At 42.6% G+C, this 26,016-nt stretch overlaps 1 long non-coding RNA gene across 1 annotated transcript; it reads left to right on the top strand.

The window, feature by feature from the left end:
• Window positions 1–22,676, top strand: LOC142013185 (uncharacterized). The gene is made up of 3 exons (XR_012645576.1): window positions 1–154; window positions 17,920–17,989; window positions 20,562–22,676. It is a non-coding gene; the product is annotated as an uncharacterized LOC142013185 (long non-coding RNA).
• The last annotated feature ends 3,340 nt before the right edge of the window (window positions 22,677–26,016 follow it).

Below are 26,016 nucleotides of genomic sequence, written 5' to 3'. Positions count from 1 at the left end.
TCCAGGCAACCTGCAGTGAAAACCCAGATCCAGAGGTGGCACTGCAACCCTCGCAGAGAGGGAGAAGCTCCCAGAGGCCTCCTGGGGATCCAGAGGCACCCAGGAGTGGGCCAACTCCAAATCAAAAAGGGGAGACAACCTCCCCACACCACTGGTGAGTGAACTGCCATTAGGTCAGCATGTTTTGGATGTTGCTTTTCCCTGCTAGTTCAGTGGCTGAAGCTGCATCCACTATCAGGGTCCAGGGCATGGGCACAGTAGAGGAGGGCCTGAACTCCTCTGCCAGGGCATATAACAGACACCCTACCCCTCCCCATCTCCTGCCTCTTACTAGAGAGCTAGGCCACTCTGCTGATCAGGGTGAATGTACTGACTCTGGCCATTGAGTTGGGCTGCCCGGCTGATTGGGACAGATTTACTGGCTGTTGACAATGAGCCACCCAGCCATATGCCTGTAGGTGAACCTATTGACCTGGCCTGGAGGGACACATCAGGGAATTCCAGGTGTGCTCCATAAGCAAGTGGGGTGCACTTCCCCTGCAGTGGGCCTGGTCATCCCAACTGCTTTACATTCATATTATCTTGGTTTTCCATGTCCAAACCTGGCCCCGTGGCCTGCGGTGGCTGTCATCCTGTGTCCATGCCTCTGTTTCCTTTGTTTCCTTCAAAGAGGGGAAATTTCAATACCTCTTTAACCCTGATGTGCCCAAATAAGAGGTTGAGTCTGATTCCTAAAGTAGAGGTTTTAGATAAAAATCCATAACTGAGGTTGGAAATGTGTGGTTATTTAGTGACTGCTGAGATTAAATCTAGATTCTGTAAAGGCAAGTACAAGTGAATTTATACTATACAGTCCTCACTGGCTGGATGGACCCAATTCTGAACTCTGTACTCAGGCAAAAAATCCTCATGGATTGAACTGAATAAATTAAGAAACTTCTTAGTGTTAACAAGAGGCATGGGAGAATAATACCTAGCCCTCTGCAGAATCTCACAGGATAGCTTTTTGTGCAAAAAAGCAGGGGACTGGACTGGACTGAAGCCTTAATAAATCACTCATCTTCTCCTGCTCATGCAGTAATCTGGTTAAGACTGCAAAATTCCTTAAATAGAGCATGTTACCACAACATTAATGAAAATAGCTGTGTCTAGCTGAGGGAGTTCAAGAGTAAAAATAATTGCACATCCCATAAGGCTAGGTCTGTAATAGCTGCAATAAGCCAGTGTCTGCAGCAGCACATAGGAAAGTATCTTGCAGAACTCATGGGAAAGATGCATTTCTCAGCAACTCTCCACCAGCTTTTAAAGGAGTTCTTGACTTTCCTGAAGCTCGTACTTTACTTTTCCATCCTTGAGCCTCTGTTTGCTAAATGCCATGACTTTTAAACCTTTTCTTTATGATCACTCTATATTGTACTCCTGAGATGATGATAGAAAAACATGAGCGATAATTCCTACCTTCTGTGGTGGCTTAAATTTTAAACTGAAATAAAAAATTGAGATGAGGGGGTGGAATATCAGAAGAGGAGGGAGAAAGTTCAGGGAAGATTCTTATAATAAAAAGGAATATATTATTTCCATTTCAAATGTTGATACTAAATGTATTTAAAAACAAAGACTAGAATAAATCTCATTGGGTGTTGTGACAGCTTCTTTGCTCTCCAGCAGCGTGGGCTGTTGCACAAAAAAATTAAACTTATACATATAAAAAACCCACATCAAGTTACAATGGGGTCTGTTCTACTCGTGTGGAGGATTTGTATGCAAATCTCCTCAATGAATGAATGAATGAATGAAAGTGTCACCCATATACTGTAAATCCCTTGCATGTTAGCGGGGGGAAAAGAGACTCCATGTTCCCTGTAGCTGGGTGAATAATTCATAAGAATAATGATTATTAATGATGTTTCTTATTTATCCCTCAGTAGTGATTAGGAACCCCAGTTATAGAGCAATCTCTGTATTGCACTAGGTGTGCTATACAAACAATTGTCTCCACTCAGGGTTCACACTCTAAATATAATACAGGCAATTGATGGCTACAATAGGCAGACAGGAAGAATGCAGGAAAACTGAGCCACTCATGTCAGTGTTATAGACAGCGTGGCAAAGCACATTAAAGAGGTGTGATTTGTAGACCCTGCAGATGCGTTCATGACACAAACTGATACCTTTTGGAGTACGTCAGCAGGGTCTACGTGGGGCACTTAGAGCACAGCATTTGAGCATGCTTTATAAGTTATATCTCTCTCATGCACTTTGCCACACCGTGTAGGCAAGTCCTTATCTTTTAAATTTACAGCCAGAAGAAAGGCAAAAGGGCAGCTACAAAATTCCATCCCTCTACTTTCTTTCAAAGTTGCAACCAAGGAATTCTTTCACTTCACCTTTCTTTAAATGTGCATTCTGGTCAGGTGTGGTTTAAATTAAAAAGTAATTAGCCAGTGTTTAGAAGATATCAAAGCAGAGCCTGTGAAGTACATCTGCATGCCAATGAGCTGGTATCGTAAATCTTTGTAGCCAGAAGCAGGATTTAGAATATAGTGATGTCAAAAATGTCTAGATCTGAGTCTGTCAGGCACTTGGTCTGGAAGGCGGAAATCCCAGGGGGAGGAATGTAATCTTACATTTGACTGAACAAGCGTATGATTCAAAAACATTAGGAACATTACTAATGTAGCACAGTGAAAGAGAGAACAATGGCTCAGCAGTGGTGATTTTGTTTTTTTTCGTAACTCTAGGTGAGGTATGTATAGAAAGCCTAATATTCAGGAAAAAAATAAGCTCCCAAGTATGATTGGGTCAGGGCAGGGAGTGTTTGAAAGACAGTGTGCTGCTAATGCTATGGAAAGTTGTAAAACAATGTAAGGATTAAAACAATACATTTAAGGGATTTTTTTAGATTGTTGCCAAAGGATGAGTAGTTTGTTTTATGCTTCCCTTTGTCTGAAGAGGGCTGGAGTCTGCTTCCTCCTTCATGTCACGACCTGAGCTCACTAGACAGAGGCACTAAAGAATAATTCTTGGCCTAAGAGACCAAGGTCAGCATTTGAACCCCAGTCTTCCACAGTGCAGCCAGTGCATTGCCCAGTAGTTAAAACACTGGTTCAGTCTAGTTTTAAGAAGCTTTCAGAAAAATGTGTATATTTTAACCTTATAAATTTCTGGTGATTTAGGGCCAAAGATGTGAGACATGAAGAATCGGTACTAGTTGCATAGTAATTTAGAATGGTGGGAGAGAAATCATCCTCAAACCAGAAGCAGGGTTTCTGAAGATCATGCAAGTGAATGAAAGTCTTTAGGATTTAACATGGATAAAGTCCATGGAGATCCATAGAAAAATAAGAGGGTCTGTATTGCTACTCTTTACAATAACCATAGAACTTATTATAGAGTAATATCCTTCAATAAGATTGTTTTAACCATTTTATCTACGTCTATAGACTTATAATTTTTCTATTCAGTTCTACAGGGTGGTTCAAAAGAACTATGAAAGTTACTCTTTTTTCTATTAAATTGTGTATTAACAAAGGGCCTATCCACTAGTGCACTGAGCTGGGCAGGGGTGAGCCACAGCTGGACAGACAGAGAGGATGAGACAGAGGCTCTGGTGCTGTGCAGGTTCCCTTTCCTGTGTAGGCTTTTCAGTCACTCTGGGGAGGTGCTCTGTTTAAGGAATACATTGATGAGCTTTCTGCCAGCAAAACAAATGAGATTCTTCTGTTGAAACTCAAAGTCTTGTGTGTCAAAATAGTAAACCTGTTTTTAATTAGTTTATGGGAAATCTCTCTGATGCTTCATTCTCATTCATCTTACTCTAACAGCCAGCGATGGCTTGGAAGCCAGTAGTGTTCTGGCTTAGCCTATTAGTGGAGTCAGTCAGTTACTGGCAGGCAAAATCATATAAGGCACTTTAACTCAACTGCAAAGAACTATCATATGTTGACACCTTTTTTGCTATTCAGTACTTACCAGGTAGCAGAGAGAATGATTTACATTAGCTTAAACATTTATGAGAAACATAAAAGTAATACAGACTGGTTGTATGCAAAGCACAGTCTGATAGTTCTGGGAATGAGGGGGTGCTAATCCCAGACACAAGGATGCCACAGCAACTAATTCATGAATAAGAATTCCTTCATCTGCAACAGGTTGTTTTTTGTTTTTGGTTTGTCTTCCCAGATGAGTGAGCATAGAATGGAGGTCTTGCAGCATTCCTTTGCTGTTTTGCCTTTTTTGTTTGTCCAAAAGGATTTTGTCAAACGAATGCCTTTTTTAAAATGTGGAAATTCAGGCTAACATGCTATGTTTGCAGACTTCAGGCCTCCTCCATGCTCCCCACTTGGATAAAAATCTCATCGGCTTCATTAATTTGTAAGTTTTTTTTAAATACTTCGCTTGAGTGAGGAGTCAAACCCCAAAAGACTGTATTGTGTAAAACCGTTTTAATAAAATACATATTTTGCTTCTATTTGCTTCCAAGTCTGCATTTTAATAAATTGAAATCAGTCATAGTTAGCATCTAGTAATGAATCACAGGAAAGCGCTATGATCCAATGAACAGCTTACAAGGGTGGGAAATGGGAACTCAGTTTTATTTCCATCTCAAGTACCGACTTATTGTGTAACACTGTGGGCCCTATTTTGCCTGTGTCAAATGCAGCTAATAAGGAAAAAACAGAAAAAAAATTTTCCTCCTGGGGTTACCTAGGAACAAGCAACACTCACTTGTGTATCTGTTTTTCAAGGCATCATGGGATTTCTAGACTCTATAGCTAGATTGCAAGACAAAGGATCCACCCAGTAAAAAGTCAGAGGCTTCTATAGCCAGAGGGAGCCTACAAATAATTACCCATATTTGCAAAACACTTTGAAAATGATAAGTACTTAGATAAGTATGAATTCTAATGTTTTGATTCGGTAAGAAATACTTGGTGGTCCCACACAGAAGTCAGGGAATAGTACCTCTATGACTGTGCTTGTGTATGAAGGGGTGCTAGTTGACATGGCAAGGAGTGTAACTGAGGGCTTGTGGAGGAGTAGATGCTTGATTGCTATGCAGTGTACTTACAAATGACATGGTGACTTGTGATGGTGTGGTGCAGGATGATGCACAGTATAGGCTCATGTAAGGAGGTGGATGAAGTGTGGATTGCTGTATCTCATTCTCTGTAGGAATACTGTTTACTAATTCATAATTGTTCCTGCTCAGATTTATTTCATATGATGACTTTATGCAATAGCAATAAGCTTTCTTGAGAACCTTTTATTTGTAGACGTGTTAAAACTGTTCCTCGATCACCCATTATCAAGAAGGACGCTGCCATTAGAACACCCAAACACTAGTTAAAATAGAACTTCTCCAAAACAAAGTGTGTAAAGTGAAAACACAACAGAAGCCCTTTACTGTTACATGGCCCATTTTCTCCTTTCCCCATTTTCCATGCACTTGATGTCTCGGACCAGGGCTTGAAGTATCTACAGGAGAGGGAGTCAAGAAGAAGAGCTCCCTGGGTTTTAGTTACCCACTACAGCTGCCTTTAGGAGCCCTCCAGACATGGAGTTTTCCAAGCTGTTTGTGGCCTAAAGGTAGGTCACCAGGGAATCAAGCTATAGTGTGGAGAGCCAGCAGGAGCTGGTACTCTTGCAGCCATGATTGAAATGAGGTATTCAGACAGTGTTCTCTGCTGAGCTCTTTCCTCCTCATTCAGCTGCTGATCCTGTTCCAGGAACTGCATAACAAGTGCCGGCTGCTGCTGCACTGAAACCTGGTCTTCAAGCCATTCAGTGAGCCTGCGCTTTTCTTCCTGCCTCTTGGCATGCTTCTTTTCCAGCTTTACGACTCTCTGGCATTGGATTTACTTCTTGGCCCTCTCAAACTTCAACTGTAAGTTCAGCATGGAAGTAGTTCTGCTTGGAAGGTCCATAAAGTTACACGGGCCAAGCATGTACTGCACTGAAGTCAAAGTGTGGAAGTACAGCAGGCAGTACATAAACAAACATCTGTCTGGAAGAACACAGAAATTCTAGCTGAATTTCAAGGGTATAAAATTTTAAATGCAAAAATGAACAGCAATACATTGTGAAAGAGATGCTTAATTCCGCAGAAGCTCCCTGGGCACAGTCTGGCTAATCACCAGGAAAATCGTGTAGAAATCATGGTGAGTTAAAAATTCCAGGCTGTTTCTGTTTTGTAAGAATTATAACTTTGGGGAAGTATGAATTTTCAAACGTAACTAACCATTCCCAGGAACCACTGGACACTTTCTACAACTGACGTTATTGCATCATTTCAAGACCCAATCCCCACCTCTTGGCAGACAGCATAAGTCTGCTGCTTTGGTCTATTACTTACCTATATCCAATACTTTGGGGTATGGACCCTGTAGTCCAAGCACTCTGTACTGTGTTGCCTGGAGTAGCACTTCCTTGTGGACCATGCATCATGCCATGGCCTCAGGGGCCCTAGATGGGGGTTGATGTAAGGTTTCATGGGCCTAAGCTTACAAAGTCCTTAAGGTCAAATAGTGAAGTTCACTTACAGGGTGTTCCTCAGTTTACTCAACCATCTGTCCTGGTTTCAGGCTAAGTGCTGCTCTCCTAGAGGTAGTCCCAGTTGTCACACTTGTTAAGAACCTGCCCTCAGAGAGACGCAAATCTACCTTCTGCCTCTTTGCCAGTCATCCCTGAACTGAGGTAGATTCTTTACTTTTCTTCCCCCTCAAAGCCTGACATTTATGGCGGGTGTGGCCCATTGGGTTTTTTAACCCCTTTTCTTCTACTGCGAGGTTTATTTGCTGTATCAATTTAGCTTAAGAGGCAGAAGAAAGGTGACGTGGTTGCAGACTGTAAGTAGCTACATGAGAAACAAATATTTAATAGACTTGTCATCTAGCAGGGAAATACGCATACAGTCTAAAATAGGGGTCAGCAACCCCCTACATGGGTGCCAAAAGTGGTATGCGAGCTGCTTTTCATCAGTATGTGATGTAGAAGCTCAGCCCTGTCCTCCTCCCCCACGCAGCTGTAAGCTTACTCAGTCATACTGCTTGTGGAGTCACAAAAGACCTGCTAATGCTGTCCACCAGCACCCAAAGGATAAAGCTTTGCATATTTATTTATTGATGAAGCTGTTGTAAGTAGGACTATTGATGATTTTACAAAGTATCACTGGCACTTGGACTGCACACAGAGATCAAAAGGTCAAATTTTGACACTCCACCTTGGAAATGTTGCTGACCCCTATTCTGATAGCTGAAAGTAGAGGCTAGACAAATTCAGTCTGAATATGAGGTATGAATTTATAAGGACAAATGTAATTAACCATTGTAACAATTTACCAAGGGCCATGGTAGCTTCTTGATTGCTGGCAATGTTTAAATCAAGGTTGGCTGTTTTTCTAAAGAATATGCTCCAGGAATTATTTTGGGGGTGGTCTGTGCCCTCTGTGTGCAGATAATCAAAGTGCTTTCTTCTGGCCTTGAGATGTATTAATTGAATGAAGCTCTTATGCTGTGTAACTGGATTGTCTCACATGTGCCCACAGGTGCACACGTGTGCACACACGAAGGGGCACCACTAGTGTCTGCAATCAGAACTACAAATCCCATAAGCCTGCCAAAGTTTCTCATTTTGCAGTGTAGTTTTATAGAACTCCTAGTGGTCAAGCAAGTCACAAAGGAGTTACTCTTCCTAGCTCAGACATAATTGTATGGTTCCATTATTTCCATTCTTCAGCCACTTTCTGATTTCTGTAATGGTTTTAATCTTCACTGATGTACTTCATTCTGCATGGACTGGGATCTTCATCTTACTTTATCTCCTGTCCCCTTATACACTAGAATTGTAGTCTTGAAACTGGAGATGGAAGAAATCAGAGCCTTTAAGTGTGTTTGAAGACTAGGAATCTCTGCCTTATGTTGTTGCATGAACTCCTTCTGTATCTGTTTAAAAGAAGGTTATTAACCTATATGTCCTTGATTATTTCAATTGGCTTAAATAAGCTTTATGTTTCATCCAAAACCACTGTGTTATATTTATCCAGAATGACACTATTAACATTTATTTATGAATTTCAGCTAGATATGGAAGGAAGGCATGTTTTGTCCTAAGACATTGACTTAAGAGATTACCCAAGCCAATTAATTCATATGTAGAAAAATATTTCCCAGAATGCTCCCAGAGACAGAAAAAGTATTTCCCAGAATGCTTGTTGTGTAGTCTTTTGTCTTTCATGTAAACTCTGGCAGTACACTTTTCAGCTACCAGAGCAGGTTCTGTTAGTGCTGCTGAGATTTGTTTAAATGGTTGTTTAAATTCATTGCTTTATTGAAACAATGATACATACCGCTGGATGAAAGATTTTCCAGTTTTCTGTATTCTATATTTGCTCCCTCTTTGTACCAATAGTGTCGATTCCCTCTTATCCAATGTGCACCAACCAAAGGTTACTATGTGCAACAGCAGTCAATGTTCATAAGTAAAGATTCTGTGCAAATTACATTATGGGACTTAAGAGGAAAACACTGTAGGAATTTTCTTTTTTTAAATTACTAAGACTTCAAACTAAGGAAAATTCAGTTCTGCTAAAATGTGGGAAAAATATGTACTTCATTTTGTGTTCATTTGTTTCAATTTCAAATGCTGTACAAGTAAAGAATTATCTTAGTAAAATATTTACCTTGTCCCTGAAGATAGTATACGTATTACCATAAAACAAACAGTACAAGATGAAGGAAAAATGTTAATATTTTTATCTTCACTTGTGAAATGAGATAATTAAATTTTTCTGTAAATAGGCCCATTTCCAGTCACTCATGAAGATCACATAACACAGGAGATAAAGAGTAGGTGATGCCAATCATTCATAAACAAACAAGAATGAGTGGCACAGTCATGAGACAGCTAGCCACCATGCTTCTTAATGGTAAATTACATGAGAGATCAGCATTAAATAACATCATTGAAGTTCAGGGTTGTACTTCAAGTAACACAGGAGAGAAAAGTGAATGTTATAACTTACTTCAAAATAGTTATGTGAAGAGTGAAATGTACATAATGATTCTAATCTCCTTGTAGATCATATAAGCTCTAACAAACCTATTCATGTTAAAATGTACTGTAGCTTTTCCAGTAGAATTACCATTAAAATAAGACACTCTTTTGCAGGGGTATCCATATGGTATCAGTGTCTACCAACTCACATTGTATTCATGTCTTATAGTATATCTAGTACACTAATACAACATGCATGCATCTGACAAAGCGGGCCTTTGCCTGCGAAAGCTTATGTTCCAAAATATCTGTTAGTCTATAAGGTGCCACAGGACTTCTTGTTGTTTTTGAAGACATAGGCTAACATGGCTACCTCTCCAGTACTTGTCACCATGAGTTCATAGATACTGATACAGGTACACTCCCTCTCACAGATGTCCTCCATTTTTGAAAGGTCATATACGGTAACCCTATTTTCCAATACCAACCTTAATTGTGGCTCCATTTGAGGTTTTTCACACAATACAAAAACTACATACCTAAATGAATAATATATGGGATATGAAGTCAGCTGTGCAAGCTGCACGGACAATACTTGGCTTTGCTCTCCTTTGTAATGTTCAGTGTGACACAATCTTAATTATATGGTTACATACTTTTTTCTTCTCAGCCTCTCTCATCCATTGTGCAAGCTATGCAGTTCACAATGAATAAAGCTGGAGTTTGGTGTATCCTGTTTCTATGTGAGCCAAATTCTGTTAGAGTATGCGAGTATAAATCTAGATTAACGCCAATGAAGTCAGCTGAGTTTTCTCTGTTTATACTAATATAATTAGACAAAAATTGGCCACAAGAGAGGCTTTTGGAAGGTAATCAAGACAGTATCATAGGGGAAAAAACAGTGCTCACAGTGAGGCTTGCAGGTATAACCGGATCTAGTGGATGAGACAGGAGAAGTAACAGGGTCGAAACTAAACTATTTTTCACATAGACTCTAGTGCATCATAGCACCTTTCTGATACATTGCCAATTCCTTTGGACTGAAAACTGGGGCAAGAGTAATCACAGTAGTGATTTGGCCCTGAAATAAGTGTTCTTACACCACTGCCCTTCTCTGTGGCAGCATAATTTGCTGGTGTGTCTTTGAACTTTATGGTTCATCATATGCAATTCTAGCATCCTGTGGTAGTTTTCAGCTATTGGGCACAGCTCCAACAGGGCTCAGGGGACACAGAGCTGCAGCAAGATCAGATTAATGCAAAGATAAATTGCAAAGGTAACTTTGAATCTCCTTGTCCCCTTGACCTGCATTTGGGTACCTCAGCACATCCAGGGTCTGGCTTATGTTTTTAATTTTAAAAAATGATTTCAAGGAAGTAGTTAATGTAAATTATATAATTTTGACAGAGAAAATCTATTTATCTGATGCATGAGCAACTGCATCTTGTGGTGATTTCCCTGTATGTCCCACAGGTAACCTAAAAAGAAATGTTTTCTGTCTTGCTCCTCATAAAATGTTTGAGGCAGGGAGTCCTGCAGAAATAATGGCATCCAATCTTGTAATAAAAGGACATTGTTATAATGCAGATACACAAGGAGGCAAAATGTGTGTAGTTCTGTTAAGAAAGGTCATTATATAAATGGCATTGTAGGAGTCCAGTTTCACTGTCTTAATCTCCAAATCCTATTTGCCAAGCGTTCATATCAAAGAACTTGGGTAGATATTTTGCTAAAAGCCAGCCCTGCAAACATTGTCTGTGTTCTGAAAGTCCAGCTGGGTTCTTTCCTTCTTGAACTTCATGAGCAGCAATAGCTTCTGCATGACACATTCTGCCTTCATTTCTATCTTTCCCACACTATTGTCTTCACCACACTCATGCAGGTACAACTGATTTGGAATTCAGTAAACAAATCCACTGACTGCATAGTGGGAAGGAAACATTTCTTCATACTCCTTTTCAGAAGAGAATCCCATTTTAAAGTTGTAGAGAGATTTAAGTCAGAGAGTTCCTAATTTTCAAACATTTAACTTTTCAACCTTTTTGAAGTATGTGGGCATGTACAGCTCAGACCCAGTGTCTAATCCCTTCTGGAGGCTTTGCATTACTCCCACGAAATGAGAATATTTTTTTCTTAAGGGGAATCCCTGGGAAGCATCGCTACCTGGGAGCAAGATGGGGAAATGGTGTAAAGAGGTACTGCTGGAAGAAGGGAAGCACTGCCACGTATCCCACATCTCAGAGATGCCAAGTTGTACCTTGAGGCAAGGAGTAACAGGGCCTAATATAGAGCAGCCCTGAGACTGCTGTAAATTACTTCAGGGAGCATCCTGGGCCTCAGCCTCCATCAGGCTTGCAGTAAAGCAAAGCTGCTGTTCAATCACTTTGGCTGTGTCTACACTACAAAAAAAACTTCAAAGTTGCTTACTATTACACATCCTACTTAGAAGTAAGGGAAAATGTGTGTAGACTCTCTACTGGCTACTTTGATGTAGTGCGTAACTCCACAGTTTTTTAAAAAACCCTATTTAAAATATTTGAGAATGCTGGGAGCCATGGGGCTGCGTGGTTCTCCCCCCAGCCAGGGTTCCCACATATGGGGCTGCCAGCAGCATTTGGCACCCCAGCCAGCTCCCAGCCACAGGGCTGCAGGGTCCCCTGCCCCCAGCAGAGGGTGAATACTGGCACTGTTTTTTCCATTTTTTTTTTTACAAGAAAAGCACTGCTTACAGTTATTCGTTGTTTGAACAGGTGAAGAAATTATGTGTGCAGTAAACTATTTAGATGCCTAATTAGCATCTTCATTAACCTTTGCCTGCATGTCACAATATATGCAGTCATTTGTGATTATAATTTTGTTCTCGTGCTGCTGTCTGAAAGTGCTTAGAAACTGTTTTGTGTACAAATAGCAGAACTCCATTTTAAAAACAAAAACTAACAAACCTTGGCCCTTACATTTATCAGAGAAACAAAACTTTCATTTCCCTGATTGGCTTTTTAGGATTCCTAATTTCTGGTTTGTCATGAGATTATTTCGAAGTCTAGCATGACTGACTTTTTTTATAAACCTAAATAAATAACTTGAATAACTTCTTACCAGTCCCCAAAATTATTAGCACCCTCAAAGTCTACAGGTAAGCCAGAGTCTGAACTCTGAAAGGACTTTGAGATTGCAGAACTTCCTAGATCAGCCTGCCTAAGGGTATCTACTTACCAGCCTTGACAATGCTTTTCTACTTAAGCATACAGACACATGGCTACGCTGGTCAAGCTAGGATGCTGAAAACAAGTTGATCGTAGCAATATGTGTAGCAGCTCTAGATATTGACTCTGGTACCTACCCTGGAGGATGGGCAGGATTGTACTCAGGAAGCTAGCCCAAGCTGCTGTCCATACTGTTGCAACCAAGCTGATACTTTTAGTGTACTAACTCAAGCAGAGCGAGTGCATGTCTGTTTTGCTCTGTTAAGCAGCATGCTTCCAGCTGCTGCGTAGTCATACCCGAAGGGTAAGTAGATAAACCTACTGAGTCACAATGAAGGTGCAGTGCTCTGAATCTTGTATTGCCACTGTTTGTGTCCTGCTGTTCCCTGAATAAATAGGAATAAGGTGTTCAGGTCTTCCAAGGAGGCACCTTCCACCAGTGCCACCGTCAGAGCTATTTCCTGTTGTAATTAAAATAAAAATTAATGATGTGTTTAGATCATAGAAATGTTGAGCTAAAAAGGAACTTGCCACTCGGGCTATCTAGTTCAGCTTCCTGTGCTCAGACAGGGCAATGCAGAATAAGAAATATCTCCCAGTCTTTGACTGGAAGCATATTGTGAAAGGAAGAGCAGAAAAAGAAATGACAGCACAGGCGAAGGAGTGTCACTCTGGAGATTAGTGAGATGCAAATTGGGTTTAAAGGTATCTAACAAAATGACCTTGTAATGATCTTTAGGGTAATCAAAGAGGGCTTGAGACAAATTTAACTAGTTATTTTGAACAACTGTAGTAAACATTAAGAGGCCCGGGATAGGGTGGGGGGTGGCCAGGAAAGTCCCTTGTTTTTTGGATGCATAAGGATATGTTTTTATTGGCAAAATACCATCCTTGAGGATCCACCCTCCAGTGCCCTTTTCTATCCTCTATTGGCAAAACAGTGATCTTTTTGGGAACACAGGAGCTGAAGGGTCACTAAAACAGCAATACCAAGAGTGCAAGTAGGATGAATCTCTAATCAGCCACTTTCTATTTCTATTATATTCACTGTCCCAATTCCAATTCTTGCTGTGCAGCTGAGTCAGAAGAATTTGGTGTCTCATGATTAGAAATAAGCCAGTTTTGGCAGCCATCAGTTGTCATTGCAAAGAGGTGGGAGGTGTTATTCTCAATTTGATACAGAGGGTATTTTTCTGTGTACAGCCGTAGAATATGAGCCAGATTTAAGATGATATATATGCTCCTAATGATAGATGGGCACCAAAGCACTTTTGCAAATCCAGTTCTTTCTGGGCCATTCATTGATTTCAATGGGAGTTTGGTGCCTAATGATATCTTCAGCAGCACCTGAAAGACTTTTGATACCTAAATACCTTTTTAAAAATTGCTTCTCCTTGTTTGCTTCTCTCAAACAAGCAGACAGGGAAGCTCAAACAACTGCTCTGGGCTGTGCATCTGAAATGACCTCCTCTCTGAATAGCAATGCTAAACACAATGCTTTAGAATTAGTTTTCCTGATGACTTGCAGATTTTAGGTAACTACAATTAAAACTGCTCACACATACAGACTCAATTTTTTTCTTTTTCATATGTCTGAGTGTGTACGATTCCCTGTCCATATAGCCATATCCTGAGAGAGGCTAAATTTTCAGCATTTAATCTTTCTAAATTTGAAAAACCCTGTAGGATGACCAGTTATCAGTACCTCTCTCTAGTACATACAAACATTTTGTGTTTGCACTGGACTACTTTTTGAACATTCTGCTTTTTCATACTGAATACATCATGTAAGTTCCCATTCGGGTGCCTCTGCAGCTTTGAATATTCTGGCTATTGTACTAGAATTCTCTTGTATTGAGATTGTCCCCTGAGGGGATCTTAGCTCTGCACGATCTCTTCTTTCTGCTTTACCTGACCTACATGGATCACTTATAACTCCGTAAGTTTGTCCCAGTGCATCTAATGCCCAAGAGCCTAAAAGGACCAATTGTGAAGTCATGTCCTATGTGAAGAGTAGTTCCAGAAAGTACTGGTATATTTATAGCAATGAAGAACACAGTATGTTATGTAAATTATATCTAGAAAAATGTATCCACGGGATAATCTGGAAAACAGGCATAAAGATTTTTTAAAATAAAGCTTGTAGAATATTTTGAAGGAATATAAACCCTCTACAGTTGCTTCAGAAGATCTGACCTTTCTGGCAACTGGTGTGTTAAAAGCAGGTTCTTTCAAACCGAGGATTCTTTTCCCCATCTGATACTAAGAATCACCAGATGGCACAATTGCAGATGATCCTGGAAGTTCTCTTTAGCTCCATACAGTAGACCCCCAACTTACACGATTTCAACTTACGCGTTTCTTGCAATAAGGTAAATCAAAATTGTGAGTGGAGGGGGAGTTGGGAACCAGGTGGCAGCCAGGCAGCTGGCTCCCCTCCATTTGCAGGAGCCGGGAAACTGACCAGCACTACTGCGCTGGTCAGTTTCTAGCTCCCGCAAGTAGAGGGGAGCTGGGAACCAGGCAGCAACCCGGCTCCTAGCTCCCCGCCACTTGAAAATGACCAGTGCAAGAGCACTGGTCAGGTCTCTGACTCCCGCAAGTGGAGGAGAGCCAGGAGCCAGGCTGCTACCTGGTTCCTGGCTCCCTGTGGCTCACAGGAACAGGAAGCCAGGTGCAGCCAGGACTGGGGAATGAAAGGTGGCAAGGCCCCTCCCACACCCTGTTCTGACTTACATGAAATTTGACTTTTGCATGGTTGCCCAGGAACACAACCTACTGTATACAGACATTTAGATCTTGGAAGCCACGCCTTATTGCTGGTTGTGATGCAGTTTGTCTGTTGAAATACTGTGTGTATCATCAGTAAAGTGATTGTTCATTGTCTAAGTCACTTTGACAGGAATTCTATCTTAGGCAGTAGCTCTGCACCTATAAGATGCCCAAGCAAACAAACACACAACCCTTACTTTTTTTAAAAGTGTGTGTGGACATATGTGTACATTTTTCAAAAGCTCTAAAGTCCCACTGACTTTCAAAGGGACTTCAGCTCTAAAGTGTCTTCTGTGTTTTTTGAGAACTGGATGTAAGTGCTTTACCCTATTCCCCTTTAGTAACTCCATATTAGGCAAGACAATACATTCAGGAAACAAGTCTAGATCTCTTCAAGATGATAGGTCAGGATATTCATTCCAGACCACCATTCTATGATCCTTTGGTGTATAACTCTCTAGATCTGAACTTAACCATTGCTTTTAACAGTTAAATCATCTTTCAAAGGATTTTTAAATAGTGAATAAATGGCTAAATTTGCATAGACTACAAACATTTATTTTAACAGACATGCCAATGTTAAAGGCTATAAAAAGAGAAAATATATGTATCCATCTGAATGAGACCAGAAAGAAGGGCTTGTGGATAAGGCCCTGAACTAGTTCTTAGAGCAGCATTCCTTTTCTGGAATTAATTTAGACTTAATATGTGGTGTAGGGGAAGTTTCTTCACTCTGCTATGCACAGCGGAAGCTGGATTTAGCAAAGGAGCTGTCCAGGATCCCACTGGGGCCTCATGATTCTCTGCACTGCCCTGGTTTAAGGAACCTAGAGTCTGTGCTAGCTTGCCCAGTGGGGATAGCTGCACCCAGTTTATCCCTTGCACTGGTTCTGTGGCTGCTATGGCCTGCAAAAGATACCCGCAGCAGTGGAATTACCATTGGAGTCCATTCTTTGTTTCCTAAAGAATCTGCTCCTTTCTGTTTGTAACATATCTGTAAAATTATTTATAATCCTTTCCTGATCTTTAGTGTCTAAGTGCAAGCTCTTCGGGGCAAGGAACGTTTTTGTGTTTGTACAGTGGTAGGATGGGGGTCTGATCTCATTTGGGGCGCCTAAATGCTACAGTAATTCAAATAATTAATATTCTGGTCATTGATACCCTTATTGGCTCAACTTTGCCATAGCTGGTTGTGGGGAGAATTCGTGTGCATGAAAACAAGCCTAGATACTTACTACTGCCACGAGACTGTGGTTAAAACCACCATCTTCCCATCAGAAAAATCCTTTCTAGCACAATTGTTGTAATAGACAATGAGGCTGCAACTCAGTTAAAAGCCTTCTGATGCCTCTCATAAAGTAACACTTTAACAGAAAATATACCACACAGTCAGAACATTCAGCTCCTTGACAGGAAGCACTGTATATTGGTATGTTAGATGCCTGAAGCACAACTCCATGACACAGATTTTTTTTGATTGATTCTATTAATTTCATAAGCCTTTGTCAAACTCAATTCATTTAAAACACTGCCTGCAGCACCCTGGAAAAGTCCATGGCACTTTAGGTCAGTTTCTGTGGCAAGGATTATAAAACGCTAGTAAGGCTTTCCTAAGTAGCAAGTCCCCTGCAACATTTACATGCCAGTGTTAACAGCAAGGTCCACTCCATCCTTTCAGCTGTAAAATTATTGAGTTCTCTTCAATACCAAATTAGGTGGTTATATTCCCTTCCTTAATCATGAATCAGACGTGAAGCAGACTTGCTAAATATTGCCTGTGTGTAAAAGGATTCTGACATTAACTTTCCTCCCTAGTAACTATAATGTAGCAGACTGCTCCTGGAGCTTATTTGATAAGCTCTGGATTTTTCTGTCCCGTCATTGGACTTACAGTCATGTCTGCCAGCAGCATGCTGAACGGAAGTCCTGTCAGAGTTCACACCATAAACATTTATTCCCCTAAAAATTTGTCTCTGTGCAATCCCCGACAGAAGAGCCACACAGCCTTGTGGGTGAGTGTGGGAGAAGGGAAGGCTATGAGAGTAAACTCAGAAGACTTGGAGTGGAGCTCCAGAGGTGCTTAGGTACTAACATTTAAGTATTTCTAGATGCTCCTGCAGCAGATTGGACACCAGATGTATTGGTTCTTCCTCACCTGTTTTATCAGTGATTTGAACAGGGGTATCCTGATGCATGGACAACTCAGGGACTCCATATCATCTGCACAGACTTGAACTCTGAAGAGGTGCTCCACATTTGTCTCAAGCATCAGTTCAACAGGGGAGGCAATGGTCATAGATTCCTAGCTCTTACTTGAGTGGCATAGAGTTGAGTGCTGAGGCAAATCTGACAGTAGCAGAGATCATTTTTATTTCATTGCACAGTCAGAACTTGCAATAATTCTGGGCAGCTCCCACAATCTGCCTGTTTTAATGTGTGCTTGGCATTTTGTAAATTGACAAGTGGACTGTAACCACTGCACCAAGCAAACTGAGGAAAAGAAAATAGCCTTAAAGATAGGATGCTGTAACAGTCAAGCCATTACATCTGGGCCTTCAGCAGATCAAAAACATGCACAAAACTACCCTGATCAATGATAAGCTGAAATGACTCAATGGGGATCTTGCATCCCTCCTAGAAGCGTGGCTAGCATCAAGTGGATCTTTCAAAGAAAAAGACTACATCTTTCTGGAAGGGGGAAGGTGCAGAAGATACACAAGAGCTGGGTAGAACCCAGTCCAACCCTACACATTTTGCAAAATCTGACCAAAACAAACACTGAATCTTTTTGAAAATGGAATTTTATATGCTTGTCATCTAACACTGGTGCCTTTTTATGTACAATATTTAAAAAAATGAAGCTATCAAATTAGTCAAGATTTGGAGATAGACTACTTCATATGGATAAGAGATGAAGGAAAATCCTTCTAATATAAATGCCTCTTTGCAGGCTGGTGGACATCTGGATTAGAGACCCAAGATGCATGAAGTAGTACCTTCTATTGGACCTACTTTTGTTGGTGAGTGGGGACAAGCTTTCAAGTTGACATAGAGCTCTTATGCAGGCCTGGGGAACTAATACCTGGTCTACAGTACACACGTAGGTTAATATAAGATGCCTCACAAATTGAGAGGTTGCTTGGAATTACAGATCCTGATTGTAATAACTCTTGTCATATAGAAGGAACCTTGTAGGGCCATAGTCAACACCTCCAGACACCCATGTTAAGAAGGGTTGATATGATGCCAAACTCTGGCTGTGTGATGAAGTGGGTATTGGCATGTAAGTAGTAACAGTAGACAATCACGGGAGGAATCACTTAAATGTGAACAGGGAATAAAGGACCAGCTTTGTAAAGGTATTAAGATGCCTAAACCCTACTTGAAGGTAAGAGTGTTTGTCTGACTTTGGTCACCAATGTATAAAAAAGGATGTAGAGAAACTAGAAGGGATGCAGAGGCAAGTGGCAAAGATAATGTGGTGAATGGGGGCAGGTAACACCATTTTCTGGATATTCCAGACATTCAGTTAGCTGAAATCTTTTCTTAGTGTTAAGTCTTTAGACGTAGCCCTAATTGCATTGCCTATAGGGCTTAAAACTGTAGACAGTGAGTCCTAAAGAGTCCAAGAAATGTTTAGGGATGCAGAAGTATATTTGGCAGGAGGCCAGGAGAGCCAATGAAAACAGAGTATGGGGTTTTGAATTGGAAGGAGAATTCTTTCTTGTGGCCGGGGAAGAGTTCTTCAAAGGACCAGGAAGGAGACAGGCATGGCAAAGCCAGCAACACCCATGCCTAGTAAAGGACTGTCTTGAAACTACAGATATGAGTAGAACAGGGAATGTATAGTCAGATGAAATCAGATTTCTTTATCTAGGGGGGCTGTTGGACTTCTCTGTGCTGAACACATGTAACTACCTCTTTAGACTATAACTTTCCATACTAAATGCCGAAGAAGCAACTCCCAGTGTTCTTAATCCTTTTTTCAGCTTCTCTGCAACATCTAGCATCCAACCAATGTTTTATCAAATGCATTTTTCGTAATCACCCTTTTAAGAATATGAGCTGATTCTTTTGTCCTAGAAGGCGGGATAGTCTGTGTGCACATGTCCACAGTTCCATTTTCAGCTCCTCTCAGCAGCTGGGTGTTCAAGCCTTCTCCAGAGAGGAGTGTAAGAGCTTGAGGATACCTCAGAGGAAGCAGTTCCCAAGTGTGCCACCCTAGTCCTCAAAGGGGTTTTGTAGTTGGATTGTGACAACCATACCAATCCAAGGCTGGAGAATTTGCAACCTTGAGGATCTTTAGTGAGGAACTGTGTTAGTTTTTTGTAAGTATTACCCCCCACCCCACCCCACATCTTTGGCGATTAAAGTTCCAGAGTGGGGGAACAGCCTTAACAGATGGTCAAAGGTATGGAATACAAGCCGTGTGAGCAAGGGCTGAAGAACTGGGTATGGAGATACACATCTCATAGAACTGGAAGGGACCTCAGGAGGTCATTGAGCCCAGTCCCCTGCCCTCTTGGCAAGGCTAAGCACCATCCCTGACAAAATTTTTTAAATGTATTTGCCCCAGATGTTTCATTTGGGAAAGGGGAGATGAAGGGAGGTGTGATAGGTGTGATCAAATACTTGAAAGGATGCCATAAAGAGAATTTGTTCTCCCTTGTCACAGAAGGCAGGACAAAAGGCATTGGGTTCTAACTGCAGCATAGCAGCTTTAGATTAAATCTCGGGAAAAGCTCTAGGGCAATGGATCAGACTGCCTTGGGAGGTTGACGAAGCTCTGCCACTGGGAGCTCTCAGGCGGAAGCTGGATAGCCATCTGTCTTGGATGGTGTGGCCAAAACAAATCCTGCTTCTTTGCAGATGGTTCAAGTAGATGAGCCTTGTGGTTTCTTCTAATCTATAGTTCTACTGAAATCGGAGTTAGGCATCATAATACCTTTACAAATATACCACCAACATAGGATAAGTAACTTTATTAGGAAAATAGTATTTCCTTTACAGCTTCTGTCTCAGCTTCATGGTGAGCTTCAGCTGAGTGCATACTGGGGCTGTATCTTGCCTAGTTTTCTGTGACTGACTTAAAGAAACAGTTTGCAGCCTTATAGGAGCTGGATATTTAAACATATTTACTTCTTGTCACCTGGAGAGCTCCATGTTGGCAGCATTCCTTCTCCCACAAACCTAGAGAATTATCAGGACCTGAACTGGGCACAGCAAAAATCTACAGAATAGTACTTTTTTTTTTCCCTCTCAAAATCAATTTAGACCTCTTTGTGAGGGACTCAGGTATTCAGGGAAATGCTGATGTCTGTAGGTAACCTACAGCACTGGAGCCACTTAGCATTTAACGTCATTTGTAATATCCAAGAATGTATCCAGCAATAACCACACCGTGTTTATTCCTTGCTGAGTAAGCATGCCAGATTTCTTAGGAAATACAATAAATAGGACTAAATGTTTTAAACAGTAGCATCAGTTCATAACTAAGAGTTATATATATGAAACTACTTGTCTAATGTTCATTCTGCAAATGATGAAGCTACCTGTTTTCTGCCTTTTAATGGCTGCTATTATCCTCTGCAGGAAATAATATACTTATGAAGAGAAAATATGGAACAGAAGGTGGTGGATTTGCTAGATGCAGACTTGTTTTCAGGACCTAATGTTCACTTCTTTGTTTGCAATGTATCAAATCTGTTTGTGTTGCATTAAAAGCTCAACACTTTTAATTATAACAGGCACTACAGTGGCAGGATAAATGCGTTGCCATTTCAAAGCCATCCTGTGTAGCTGAGTGTCACTAGAATTGATTAAAATTTTTCAAGCCTGACTGTCTTGCAGCTAACAAACTATAAATTTTAAATTCATGTAAGCATGAGCTGAGGAAATGACTCTGGGTGATTTGGGTTTAAAAATACATATGTATCCAGTACACCCATCCCTCGTTTAACGAGTACTTTACTCATGAGTACTCACTAAAAGGAGGGACACACGTACCTACCTTTGTTCACTAAACATGTGAACTTCCTTGGCTTATGAGCCAGCTGCAGGGTCCCTGGCCAGGGGCCGGGAAGACTCACAGCCCAACGGCTGGAGCCTTCTCCTTCCCTTCCCTCAGACATGCAGCTGTCTGACACCCTGTGGCTGAGGGGAAGAGAGGGAGAAGGTTTTTAGCCTGGTTCCCTCCCCTGCATTGGTGGGAACGTGAAACTGACCAGCCATGAGCTGATCAGTTTCCCAGTCCTGCAAGCCATGTGGAGACTGGAACCAGCCTGACCCTGGTTACCGGCTCCTGCCACTCTGGGAGCGAGGAAACTGACCAGCCATGGTGGTTCCTGGCTCCACTCCCCTTGCAGGAAAATTTGAGTTATGCAGGGGTTGCAGGAACAACCCCTGGGTAACTCAAGGGTTTACTCTTAATTCCTCCCCCGCCCCCCCAACCTTGGCAGACCTCACCCTCAAACAGGTTTGAATCCCTCCTCCAAGGTCCCACACTGCCCCCTGGCTTACACCCTCCCAGCATCCCCAAACTGCCCCCAGCTTTACACCCCCGAGGAGCCCCAAACTGCCGCCAGTCTTAGACACTCCTCCTCCTCAGAAAAGTACCTTAACTCAACTGGTTTATGTCAAGTTACAAGCGCTTGGAACAAATTGGAGACTTTTACATGTAGTTTAATGGGAATTTAGCATCGCCCTTATAAGTGTTCGCTTATCCCACACCCTCATCTCATGCAGAATGATGGGGGAGAAGCTGCTCAGTCCGCCCACCCACCATCATACTCAGGGGTCCATGCTGCCAGTTAGTGCCCATGGGCTGCTGCCATTGCTGCTGCTGCCCCTGCTCGGGGCTCACAGAGGACCATGTGAGCAAGAAGAAATAACACGCGGCAAATGGCAGGCAGGATCAGGCTGGCTCAATCCTCCATCACTGCCTGCTCTCCTGTCGCTGAGCTTCCCCCTCCCCCCAGCCCAGCCTGTTCCCAACACCCTCTGGCCTGGCCCCTAACCCCCCACCCCCAGGTAAGTTAAGGACTTACCACTGCTGGAGCCTGGAGGAGCTGTCACCACCTCCACCAGAGCCACCAGTACCTCCAGCTGCACATGGCAAAGCCGCTCCTACTAGTCAAGCACTTCCAGCCACTCTCTGCAGCTGCCCCCACACTCTCCGGCCCAGCCTGCTCCCAACAGTCCCCCAGCCCGCAGTTCCCCCCACACCCTCCAGCCTGGCCCACACCCAACACCCACCCTGGCCCACTCCTGAAACCCCAACCCCCCACATGCAATTCCCCACCCCCCAGTACCACTGGTGCAGCCTGGAGGAACAAGCTGCCACCCTCCTCCGAGAATTACCTACAGTAGTTACAAAAAAATTTAGATTTTTAATTCTGGATAAAGTTGTTTGCACACATTTGGATAAGTACATTGAAATTTTAAACCAACAATATAATTGGAGAAGACAACTGTGCTTTGTATTTCTGGGACCTGGATTCCCAAACTCTGCTGATTCTGGGGGACCCAATATTTACAAATCCTTATGTGTCTTAATGTAATCCAGAATTTCCAGATCATTTGGGTTTAAAAACATACCAATAGTGACTTCAGTTTCTGTGAGACTGGCTGATCAATGTCTGAAAACTGTATTCTTGGGGAATGCTTCACCCCAACATTTGTTAGTTAAGACTGGAATAAAACTGCATGTATGTATATTGGCTTTGTGCTGGTTCTCTACACAAGGTTGAATTTTCTCCTTTTTTATGTAGTAGATTTTACTCTGTATTTTACATAGCAGCTAATATAGGTTTGTCATATTGTTAATACCTTTAACATTAGACACTGACTTTCTTTAATAGTTTAATTTACTTACGTAGACTCTATCAAAATGTTCCTCAACAGAACTAGTGTTTAAACCAAGGCTGGGGAACCTCCAGCCCACTGCTTAATTTTAATCTGACCCATGGCAGGTCTTTATGCTGCAGGCCAGAAACCTTGAACCTCAGTTGTGTCTCATCTTGCTCCCGCAACCCGCATCCTCCCACCACTGAGCTGGAGCTGTGAGCGCTACCACCAGCTAGCAGCAATCACGGAAGTTTCACACTTTGCCCGCAGGGGATGCCCTCATGGCTCCCATTGGCTGGGAATAGCAGCCAATGGCATCTGTGGTGGCAGTGCCTGCAGACAAATGTAGTTCATGGAGCCACCGCTCCCCGCCTCCAAGTGGGCCACAGGCCCTTGTCAGTGGCCATTTCTAGGAGTGGCAGTGGCACATGGCTAAGGCAGGTGAGGACCCTGTGTTGGCCCTGCTGCACCATTGAATGAAAGCTGCCTGAAGTAAGACCCCCACATTGCCTGCCTGCCTGCCTGCCTGCCTCCCTCCTACCAGTAAGGCACCTCCAGCCACGCTCTGCAGCTGCCCCCACACCCTCCAGCCTGGCCTGCTCCCCGAAACCCCCAGTCCACCACACACCCCCTCTCCCAGGTACCTCCCATGTACCACAACCCCTTGCCCTAGCCCTGAGCCTCCATTCCACACCCAAACTCCCTCTTAGAGGTCATACCACACCCTCCACTCTGAGCTCCAGACTCAGGACAGAACCACCTCCAACACCCTAATTACCACCTAAATCCCACACTGCCATGCCCTGGCCAATCCTGAGTTCTCTCCCTCACCCAAAGGGCCTCCCCAGAGTCTGCACGCTTTCCACAGCATCCTAACTTCCATCCAGGTACTGCACCTCTGCAGCTTTCACTCCTGCCTAGAGCCCCTTCTTACATCTTATCCTCAGTCTCAACCCAAGATACAACCCAGACAGAGCCCTCACCCACTCCCACATCCCCAATCCTTAGACCCAGCCCAGAGCCGCCTTCTGCCCCCTCATACCAACAGACTTTGACTACCCTATTTTAGTACTGTAGCTGTATCCTCTTCCTCCTAGGAAGGCAGGTAACAAATACAGTCATAGAATATAGTGGGTTAATATGACACTAGTGATTTGTTATAGGTTAGAGCTTAACCTCACCATAATCCATACTTGTTCCTCAAGCACAACAGAAGAAAATAAGAGAAGAGTTCTTTTTTTCTGGCAAGCTTAAATAATAAATTTTCCATTCCCAAGGAAAGATATAATTGTAATTATTAAAAATTGTTCTAATTAAGCTGAATATATTTTAATCAGATTTGCACGCATTAAAAGAAAATGATCTAAGAGCTGCAAGCTGTAGCATAGCGCTCTATCAAATGACAAGAGTATTTCTAGGCTTCTGAAGTATGTTGTTTATCATAGGCCATATTAACACTCCCACCCCACACAGACTTCGTGTTGCAGATGAAGAACTGAATACAGCTGTTTTGCCCCAGACTTGACAGAGTGATTAGGGGCTATTCTAAATTCTGACCATGGGTATTAGTCCCCAAGAGAGATTCCACCAGTTAAGATGGCCGGAGCAGAGCATTCTCTCGCCCTACCCCAACACCCTCTCTGCCATTACAACAATTTTTCACTCACTTATTGCCACCAGAAACATAATGTTGCTTTGGGTAATGTGAGAAGACTGTTGGTTTGACTGCCTTCTCCCCACTCTCTTTTTCATCATACAGTATACATGTGTTGTAAACACAAATTACATTAAAAGCAGTGCTATTTTTTGTGCTGGTACTTGCCGGTACTGAGTACCAGTACTTCGGCAGCCCAAGCCACAGGATTGGGAGGGAGTTCCGGGTCCTGTTTTTTTTTAATTTTTTTTTCTCCCCACAGAAGAGGCACTGGCAAATATTTAACATTGCAAAGCCAGGTACTCAATGTTATGAAATGCTCAAAGTAAGGGACCCTGGCCAAACATATTTAAGCCCCTTCGTGCTTAATTGCAAACCACAGGACCCTGCCTCCTTCAGTGTGCATAGAGGATGGTGCTCAGTTGATGAGCAGCTGTCAATATTTTGTTCTCTCCATATTGTTCAATGGACAGACATTGTCCCCTATTCAAACCCTGCTTTGAAGACAGAATTATTAATTTCCTCCTGGGGTTCTCTATGGTGCACATCACTATAGTACCCAACTGTTTCATAAACATTTATGAATTTATCTTCACAAAACGCTGTGAGGTTCAAAGTGGCATTATTCCCATTTTACAGATGGGGACACTCAGGCGCAAGCTGATGGTCGGAAGCTTCCACTAATTTGTATGTTCCAGAAATATGCCCAGTATGAGACACAGTCTGATCTTTCCCTTGCTCCCCCCTGGTACTCACCCTTACATAGCCTTCTTTCTCTGCAAATCGCGGCTTTTGACTTCAGTTGCAGCCAGAAGTGCTCAGCCCTTCCAGAAATCAGGCATCAAGCACCCACACAATCAGGAGCATGCAATCAGTGACCATTAGTGAAAAGGGTGACTTAAGTGACTAGTCTAGGCTCACACAGGCACTCTATGGCTGAGTATCCAGTTAGCAGCATGCAGCTGCCTTCAGCCTGAGACAGTTTTTGTTGTCACCTTGTCTTGCAAACCCCAGCCTCATTCCCCACATACCTGTGTCTCTGTGGTTAGAGTTTATCATTGTTGCCTCTGAGCTACCCCTGCTTCAGTATTGCTGGAGAGTGGCATGGAGCCTTGCCCCCATTCCGTCCACACCCACTGCTGTAGACAAGCCTTCCCGTCTGCACTCACCTGCCCTGGGACTGTTACGGCAAAGGTGCTTACGCCAAGCCCAAATGGGCACGTCTGCCCTCTTTAGACTTTCCCTCTCCATCACTTCCCTTCTATTTGCTCTGGACTCTTCCTCCTGCCTGCCCCTGACACCCCGCCCCCCTGCAAGCTTTCATTTGTGTGCTTCTTCTCCCTCCTTTCTTACCCCGGCCCGAGTTTAGCAGGGAAGAGCAGTTAGCTTCCATTTTCCATACCCCAATTCTTGCCCTTCGTCATTCCCCTGCAGAACTGATCCCTTCACCGGCACTGAATGGTGGATCCCAGCTTGGCCACATGTGAAGCTTTTGCTGAGTTACCTTTTCTGTAAGGGAAAATGACGGGGGAGACTGAGGGAGGAGGA

The sequence above is a fragment of the Carettochelys insculpta genome, chromosome 5 (assembly GCF_033958435.1).
Source record: "Carettochelys insculpta isolate YL-2023 chromosome 5, ASM3395843v1, whole genome shotgun sequence".
In the NCBI taxonomy this organism is placed as follows: Eukaryota; Metazoa; Chordata; order Testudines; family Carettochelyidae; genus Carettochelys; species Carettochelys insculpta.
The sequence above is the reverse complement of the archived record's forward strand: the minus strand, read 5'-3'. Positions and strand labels throughout refer to the sequence as shown.